General features: G+C 45.8%; 1 long non-coding RNA gene across 1 annotated transcript; it reads left to right on the top strand.

Annotated features, from left to right (window-relative positions):
• Window positions 1-1,166: 1,166 nt before the first annotated feature.
• Window positions 1,167-4,038, top strand: LOC123576773. Its single transcript, XR_006701574.1, has 2 exons — window positions 1,167-2,821; window positions 3,564-4,038. It is a non-coding gene; the product is annotated as an uncharacterized LOC123576773 (long non-coding RNA).
• Window positions 4,039-9,200: the final 5,162 nt, after the last annotated feature.

Consider the following 9,200-nt stretch of genomic DNA (forward strand, 5'->3'; position numbering starts at 1 on the left):
CTGTACAATGGCCCTAAGCATTCAAGTGACAGGAAGAATCAATTGATGTAGCAAACTTCATTGTCTTATTCTAAGAAATTGCTCCAGCTACCCAACCTTCAGCAATTACTACCTTGATCAGTCAGCAGCTGTCAACATCAAGGCAAGGCCCCAGGCCAGCAAAAAGATTATGACTCGCTGAAAGCTCCGATGATGCTAAGCAATTTTTTTTCCCCGGCAATAAAGTATTTATTTCTTTTTTGGAGAAAGAGGGAAGGCGAGCAAGGGAGAGTGGATGAGGGAGAGAAAGAGAGAATCTTAAGCAGTCTCTGCATTTAGTGGAGCCTGACACTGGGGTTGAGCCCACGACCCTGAGATCATGTCCTGGGCTAAAATCAAGAGTCCGATACTCAACAGACTGAGCCACCCAGGTGCTCCAGCAATGGAGTATTTTTATATTAAGATATGTACATTGTGTTTTAGACACAATGCTACTGCATACTTAATAGACGGCAGCGTAGTATAGCATAAACATAACCTTTACATGCACTGGGCAACTAAAAAACTCATTTGACCACCTTTATTGTGGCGGTCTGGAACCAAATCTGAGGTATCTCCAAGGTGTACCTGTATATCAGGGGAGAAGCAGTATCATAGTTAAGGGTGCGGGTTCTGGGTTCAAATCCTATCTCTTAAAGTTACTGGAAAAGTAACCATGAGGAAACAACTCTTTTGGGATCTAAAGTTTTTCTTTTTAAAAATTCATAACTCACAGAAACGTAAACAGATGAAATGATTTCATATGATGAAGTGTTTAGAAGAGTCACTGGCACAGCGTAAATCCTCCATGAGCTATTAGGGTTGTCTTACTCTCTGCTCAAATTTTGTAACATTTCTTAAACTTTAGCTGTTTTTTTTTCCATCTCAGAATGGTTTGGTTTGAAAGTTCTACCTTTTTTTAAGGCTCCCTGTTTTCAATTAATATACATCTGTTTTATATTAAGTATGCTGTGAATTTTCCTGTTGATTAAAGAATAATTAGGGGCATCTGGGTGGCTCAGTCGGTTGAGCATCCAGCCTTGGCTCGGGTCATGATCTCACGGTTCCTGAATCTGAGCCCCGCATCGGGCTGTCTGCTATCAGCCCAGAGCCTGCTTCGATCTTCTGTCCCCCACCTCTCTCTCTGTCCCTCCCCTGCTTGCATGTGCTCTCTCTCTCTCTCTCTCTTTCTCAAAATTCAATAAACATTAAACAAAGAATAATTCCTCTCAATTCTTTCAGATTTATATTTCGAGATGCTTTGAATACTTCCGAAAACAAAACCTAACAGGGAAAGGAGAGAGATGAGCGACTTAAGTGAAACGACAAGACAACGAATTGCCACAACTTCAACCAGAAGCGACGGGGATCGTCTGCCAAACACCCTGCCTTTGGACCAACGTGAGATGAGACCGTGCAGGCCAAGAAGCTACGCACACCTCCTGGGACCACAGGCCACACATGAAACCTCCCAATTGTTGTTACCACCCAGAAGTTGCCTTCAGCGGACCTTAGACCAGCCACGGTCTAATCCGTGGATGGTTTAACTATGGAACCACCTGGCCATCGCTGACCTGACTCATCTGCACAGACACTTTGAAATCTGCAGACTCCTGTGAGAGGTCAAGGTTACCTCGTGTTCATGTGCTGCTGACACATCTGCTAGTGAAATCCTAGGGCTCCATTTCACTGACTTCCCTTTTGGGATGAAAGAAAATCTGGCACGTTGACTTTCTTTTTGACAGTTCACTGCAGCAGAACTCTCCCCAGTTGAGATGTGTGTGTAAGGGATCAATTTAATGCATTTCTTTGTCTTTGCACCAAGTGGCTTCTTGGTGCCACTTTCCTAAGTGGAGTTTCTTCTCGCAGACTGTGGCTTGCAGTTCCAGAGCAGAGATGTTGTTGTTCTCCATGGAAGTGAATTGATGCCCCTCCGGGAGTCTGGATGCTATCAAGATGAAAAAGGTTCAGTGTTTCTTCCAGAAGCAGTAAATCAGATCCTTTGTGAGTTGTGCACTCAATCTCTTTCTCTTTCTTTCTTTGAGGAGTGGCCAAGCCAGAGTGATGCTTCTGTCTTCGCTCCTTGGAATGAAGGTGGGGAAGGATGCCCGAGTCACCAAGTCCCCTCCTCCAGACCCACAGGCCTGCTGGCTTCCATTTGGCTTACAAGTGCCCAAATATCCAGAGCTGCCCTTCACTTCCCTCCAGAATCCCTCCCATGCCCTCACATCCTTTCTGGAACAGACTGGCTTCCTCTTGCCTTATCTCCATGTTCCAATGCTTGGGGGTCTTCTCTGTTCCACTTCACTAGGAATGAGTGAGGCCTCATCTGGTGAGCCGGGCCATGCTGATGTACTCCCTTCTTGTGTGTTCTCCCAGGCAAAATGCCTGGGCCCACCATGGCACTCTTCTTTAGGAGGGCCTTCCAATGTCTTCAGGAGGCCTGGCGGCAGGAGTTACATCGGTGTTAACTTCAGCAATGAAGTTAACAGTGATGAAGGTATAATCGTCTTCATTCGGAAGTTAATTGTGTAAATATCAGTGAATGTTTTGGAGTTCGGGTGCCTGGTAACTTCAGTGGGAGCCAGGGTCCCCATACATTGCTACAAAGTCCATCTTGGCCTACATGAATGGAGAGACGGAGTGTGGATCAGAGGAGCTAACTCTGCTGTCCTCTGTGCTGGCTTCTTGGTCCGGAACCTCATAATTCACCTGTCGATTGCATTATAGAAAGAACCTTGAAAGCGAATCCAAGAGACAGTGATGAACATTTTGAGGAATCTAGAAACCATGCTGTACGGAGGTGAGTGGCAAAACTGTCTAATGCAAACAGGCTGCTTATCTGGGGGGAAAAAAAAAGAAAAAGAAGACTTGGGTGGAAAAAGATTGCTGTCTCCAGATGTGTAAAGAAGTACAACATAGTAGAGAAAACAAACCAGTTCTGTGTAATCACCATAGGGTAGAACTTTGATCTTTAGGTGGAAGTTGGAGGGGACAGATTTCATTTGATTCTATTTTAACAGCCTCGGGGCAGCCATAGGGGCAAGCGGTCACCATGTGACCCGGATGCCCAAGCCAGGGCTGGCTTCCCTTCTCCGGGACCTGGGTGGGTAAGCTCTGGGTCTCTTGCCTCTGAGCACAAGTGGCTTTATGGTTATTGGAGCAAAGGCAATCGCGTCTCTTCGGTGGCTCCTCTCATGGGGGAGAGCAGCGGGATCTCGCTGTGTTCGTGGAGGGCGCCGGGCCTGACTGAGGCCTGCAGGGGATGTTTTCTCAGCTTTAAGTCTCGAGCTGATGAACCGGGCCTGGAGTTTCACCTGCCACCCCTCCCCACTCCTAACATCTGAAAGAAAGGCTGCAACCCGGGCTCAGACAGCCCCATCTGCGCCCTGAAGACGAGGCGGAGGGTGACCCATGTTGGCCTGAGGATGAAAGGCAGGGGCTGGAGCTCTGGGTTGGGGCTGGGCTGTAGACATGCTGCGCGGGGCTCTCTCTTTCCGGGTGTTCTTCCCTGTTTGTGAAATCCATTCCCATGAACGTTTCAGGCGCTGCCCTTCTCGGAAGGTTAAAAGCTAAGCCGGCTCTGTAGGAAGCAGCTCCAGTGTTTAGCCAAGTCTGGTGGAGTCATTTGCCCTGTCTCCGTGCAGTGAGCTTGAGTTGGCACTTTTCCACTCTGTGGATGGGAAGCTTGGCAGTAAACTGGCAGACTAGTCTGATGGCACCGAGCAGGGCTTTGGAGGCTGACGTTCACACCACCGCATCTTCAAGACCCACAGCCTTTTCATGCAGATACGCAGGAATAAGACTCTTGCCCCGTGCCTTACCCGGCAGATTCTACAGGAAAGAGAAAAGCAGAAGGAAAAGAACACTGGTGTTGAATTTACTAAGAAAAGCAAGTTCCAGTGGAATCCTGAAGTTGGTCCTCATTCTTCCCGCTAATCTACACTTTTATTTTGCTTACATTTTAAAACTTCTATTTTGATATAATTTTTACGTACAAAGAATGGCTCAAAAAGAGTGCAATGCCTTTCTGCGTGCCTTTTGCCCAAATTTCTCAGATGTTAGAGTCCCATGTAACATGAGACCAATGACCAAAGTCAGGAGATTAACTCGATGTGATGCTAGTCTAATCTATAAGCCTTATGCGGATTTTACCAGTTTTCCCACAAATGTCCCTTTTCTGGTCCAGGTCCCAAATCAGCCTCATATGTTGGATTCAGATGTATTCTGAACCATCTGACTATTCACATGGAACAGTCTTATCTATGCCTTCGGCAAATTTAATTCTAGAGAAGGAGAATGTAACCGTTAGAGAATTACCGAGTGTCTGCTTGGCCTGGGCTGTGCCCTGCTCGGGATGAGGTGATACCACATGGATAAGGAGAGACACCATGCCTGCCATCTGAAGGTTCTTAGTCTCGTGTTGAACACAGACAATAAAACCAGCAGTTTCCATGCAGAATACCAATTACCATTAAAGGGAATGAAGGGAACATACTGGTTGGGAGGGGAGACCCTTAACCCAATTGAGATGTGAGAAGAGATTTCTGGAAAAGATGATATTGGAGTTGAGGCCCATGGGATGAGTAGGAGTTACTCAGGCTGGGAGAAGGTCATTGTGGTGTGAGACCTTACAGGCAGTGGCAATGGCATTGGTGAAATTCCAATAGCATAAGACAATCTGCTCTGAACACTGAGCTGAAATGCTTTCTGGCATCCGGGCACGAGACATGATGTGGGGAGAGGTGTGCATGGGGCTGGAGAGGCAGGGAATGGTCGAATATGCAAAGGCTTGGAAGTTGTATGAAGGGTTTATTTTTGACCACAGAGCAATGGCCAGACATTGAATAATGTTTTGTACAGGAGGATGGTGACTGTGTTTGTGTTTGAAAAGACTACAAAAGATGATGTTGGCCTGAATGAAGATGGAGCAGTGGATGTAGAGACACATAAAAAAACCCAAGATTTGGAGGAAGCAGGACTGATAGGATGTAGACGTTGGTTGGATGGAGATGTAGAGATTGGTTGGATGTAGAGATTGGCTGTGCGGACAGGGTGAGGGAGAGGCAGTGATCAAAGGTGAAGCCCAGGCTCTGGCTTTGGCAATGAGTGGAAATTGGTGCCTTGTACCTTCTCGAAGGTAGAAGACACAATGGAAGGAATGGTTTCGAGGGTGACTCTCACGCTGAAGTGCTTGGGTAACCTGTGTGAAGTCCCAGTGCAAGGCTGTTGACTTTATTGCATGCTTCCTAACTCTTGTTAATCCAGCAAGCCACTGGGTGTGAAATTGTGAAATATACATACAGGCGCTCTTGAGAAGCAGACTTCATATGCCCTGGTCCCCATCACTGGAGAGCCCACAGCCACGGCTGCCCCAGTATTGGGCAGACACTGCAATAAAGTGGAGCCCAAACCTGGGCAGTGATTTCTGTTGTGATCTTATTAAGCTGGGAGAGCAGGAGAGACTGGGTTCGATCCTGTCGAGATGGAGTTAGGAGAGCACCATAGATAACGAGAGCCATCCCGACACCACAGAGCAGTTTGCTGAGAGTAGAGGAGCAGAGGTCCAGGCCAGAACAGGCAATTGGCTGGGATATTAGGACTCAGGAAAATGCCAGGAAGAGGAGGAGGGACATCCTTTCCTCCAACCTGTCAGACAAGGGCCAGGAGGGGCAAGGGAACTAGTCAACATAGAGCTCTTTGTACATGGAAGCCCCCACAATAGTTTCTGTTCTGCCATTTGCTGATGAGGAAGGTAGGGTTCCGTGAGGTTAATGACCTGCTCAAGGTCACATAGTAAGTGTGGAACCACAACTTTGACAAGACCCTGACCCTATAGCTCTTTCCTCTGCTCTATGACACGGATATGAAGTGGAAACTCTTGGTCCAGTTTAAGCAACTGTCAAAACTGTCTAGGTGTGGGCAGGTGGGGGATGCCTGAACAGAAGGAGCAAAGAGAAAGTTTATTGTTGCCACCCTGAAGTAGTCACTGGCACAATGCAAAGCCTTGGCCATCATCAGGAATATCCCTCCTGAAGAGGGAAAAGAGTTGGACAAGACCTAATTCCAGGGAATAGAGTTGAGGGCACAGCAGGAAGGACGGTCACACAGCATTGCACGGGGAGCAAGCTGGCCTCTGGCACGCAGAACCCAGCCAAAAAAGTCACAAGTCAGGCTGGCCGGGTCTGGTGTGAGACCCAGTCCCAATGCTCCCTCCTCATCCTTGATTCAGGATCTGTTCTTGACCCACTGCAAGGCTAGTCTTGAGTAAGAGCTGATCTAGAAGCAGCAAGGCACCAACTCCAGGAGTTTTGTTGATGCTTATGGAAGCGGTCTTTTCCCTTTTGACCCATATTCACCCCGGTTTGCAGACTTGCTCCATTCCGACAGGCTAGGCTGGAAGCACTTAAGAAGAAGAAATCTCAGCTGGACTCTTCCTCTCCTTCCAGCACTGGGAGAGAGGGAAGTGTGCTCCCCCCAGCAGTCAGTCAGCCTCTCGGTGGCTCAGCTGGAGGGGGAAATCTAGGCAGGGGGTGTGTGGGGGTGCAATTTGGCTTAACTAAATCTTATGGGGGGCACTAAGAACAGGGGAAAAAGCAGGACTGGAATGTGAAGAGTGGGCGGGGAACGACTTGGCCTTCCCCCAGTTTCTCATCTGCCAGGACTGTAGCTGAATGCTATCAGGTAGGATTAATTGACATTCAAGGTCACTGCGTCCCCTCTCCATGCTTGGATAAACTCACTGCCCACAGATTGGCACCCAGTCTGTGCTCACAGCCTGATTGCAGACCTAAGAGGCAGGAATGTTGGCTAGCCTGGCAAGGGAGATAGATATTCCTGGTTGGATGCAGGACTTCTCCAGCTATCAGATACCCTGGGACCTCCGCTCCAAGGAGCTTTTGGACCATGTAGAGAGAGCACAGACAAGCAGCCACAACTTGAAATGTATTTATGGACTGACAGTCCACAACAAATGTCTGGGCAGCATCCCTAAAAAAATGAGTCGGGGTCTCCTATGCAGAATCTGGGGGTGGAAGTGAGCAATGTGAATATTTTTGTGTGTGTGCTAAAATCTGCTTTTTGTCTTGGGAAAAGAACCTCAAGCTTCTTCGATCCCTTTCTATCATGTGTCCTTGGCAGCTCTGGGAGATATTTTCCCTATTAAACAAACCAACAGCTGCTGGTTTTGGCTACAGTTTGCTTTCCTCAGTTCTTGGGCGGAAAGAAGATGTTCAGCTGTCCTCAAGAGCTATCAGTGGAAATCAAAATAAAAAACCCAGAACAGATGGGCCTAGAGGATGGAAACCCCAAAGGGCACTGTGGGTTCCCATCCTCAGTAGAAAGCTGCAAATGCTCAACGGTTATAGGATTCTCTGCCTGCCCAGGCTTGGCCTCGTGTGCTCAACTCCATACTGCGGGGATGTGTGGTGTTCTTCCCATCTGAACTTTCAGGATAGAGGGCATGGGTCGAGTGGAAGATTTCTGTGAGGAGACAGTGAGCAAAGGCACTGGGAAATTTCCTGGATCGAAACCCATCACATCACCAATTTTACCACAGCTGACTCATTTCTTCAGGTATCAATTTCTCCACCTCTGGGTTCTGATTTGAACCAACAAAACAGCAGTTAATATCTGTATTATTGTTTTCTATATGCCAGGCACTGTATTATAAATTTGCAAGGTCATGCTTACTCCTTGCCTAATTGCGCTATACTCATTTTCTTGATTAGAAAGTTCAAGCTTGCGGCGTGACTGGTGGCTCAGTTGGTTAAGCGTCTGACTCTTGATTTCAACTCTGGTCATGATCTCGTGGTCACGGAATGGAGCCTCATGTCAGACCCCGTGCTGGGCACGGAGCCTGCTTAGGATTCTTTCTCAACATCTTCCTTTGCCCCTTCACCTCAAAAAAAAAAAAAAAAAAAAAAGTTGAAGCTTGGACAAGCCAAATAATTTACGCAAAGTCAGAGTTAGTATTGGCATTCCTGCTTAGTCCAACCACTAAAAATACCTAAATACTTACACTGCCTACCTGAGAAGTCTGATGCCATTCATTCAATACATATAGGTAAATGCCTAACAGCACACACACATACAGAGCAAATCGTACTCAGAAGAAATACATGTCCATTTACCCCACAGACAAGGAAATGAACATCAAGATGGCCACACAACCAAAGATCCCCAAACATTGGGAGAAAATCAGCATCACTGGAGGAACATGAAATTACATCAGAATTACATTGAAATTATAATTATATGAAGAAGATGTTGCCTTAGGAAGCAAAGTTTAGAGCATCAGGAAATTTTTTAGAATCAGTATAATTAATGTTGACGTATGAAATAATGTCGAAGAGATTTAATTTATGTATAAATTAAAACAGAAATCTTAGAGATCTGGAGAACAAAGTAAGAACAATGACATAAAAAAGCGTGTTAAAGAGCAGAATTGATATAGCTGCAATTTGAATTTGTGAGCTGGAGGGTGGCAACAAAGAATTCTTCCAAAATGTAGCCCCAAAAGACAAAGAACCACAACATATTAATGAAGCATTAAGACACAGTAGGTTTATCAAAGAGTTTCAAGTCCTGTCTAAATGAACTTGCAAAAGGAAAGAAACACAAAACAGAGGCTTGAAGGGAAGAAATAAATAAGACGGTTTTTCAGAAAGGAAAACATGAGTCCTTAAATTGAAATAGCCCACTGAGTGTTAAGTAGGACAAATGTAACAGGTATGACACATGCATGCACTGTGGTGGTGACATTTTAAAAAACTAACGATGAAAACCGTGTCTTACAGGCCAACAAAGCTGAGTGAAAGAGAAGATAGTTTCTCTAGGAAGAAATGAACATCAGGTTGGAATCCAATTTCTCAGAAGCAGGAGAGGATTTCTGAAAGCCATGAGGCAATCTTTTCAAAGTCGTTGGTATGTGATTTTGACTTACAACTCTATTCCAAGAAAAAAATAAATAAATACAAAGGTGAAAATAGCTTTTTCTAAAGCTCTTTGAGGACTCAGAAAGTTTACCAATCAAAAACTCTATCAAATTTCTGGAAAATCTATTCCAGCAAAATAAATAAAATGATTGATAATTAAATCGAGGAAGACTTGGAATATGTGGGGTAGCACTTAGCCAAAGAAATACAAGAGTATTAATATTAACATTTATTAACATTAAATTA

Source organism: Leopardus geoffroyi, chromosome D2, assembly GCF_018350155.1.
Source record: "Leopardus geoffroyi isolate Oge1 chromosome D2, O.geoffroyi_Oge1_pat1.0, whole genome shotgun sequence".
Taxonomy (NCBI): Eukaryota; Metazoa; Chordata; class Mammalia; order Carnivora; family Felidae; genus Leopardus; species Leopardus geoffroyi.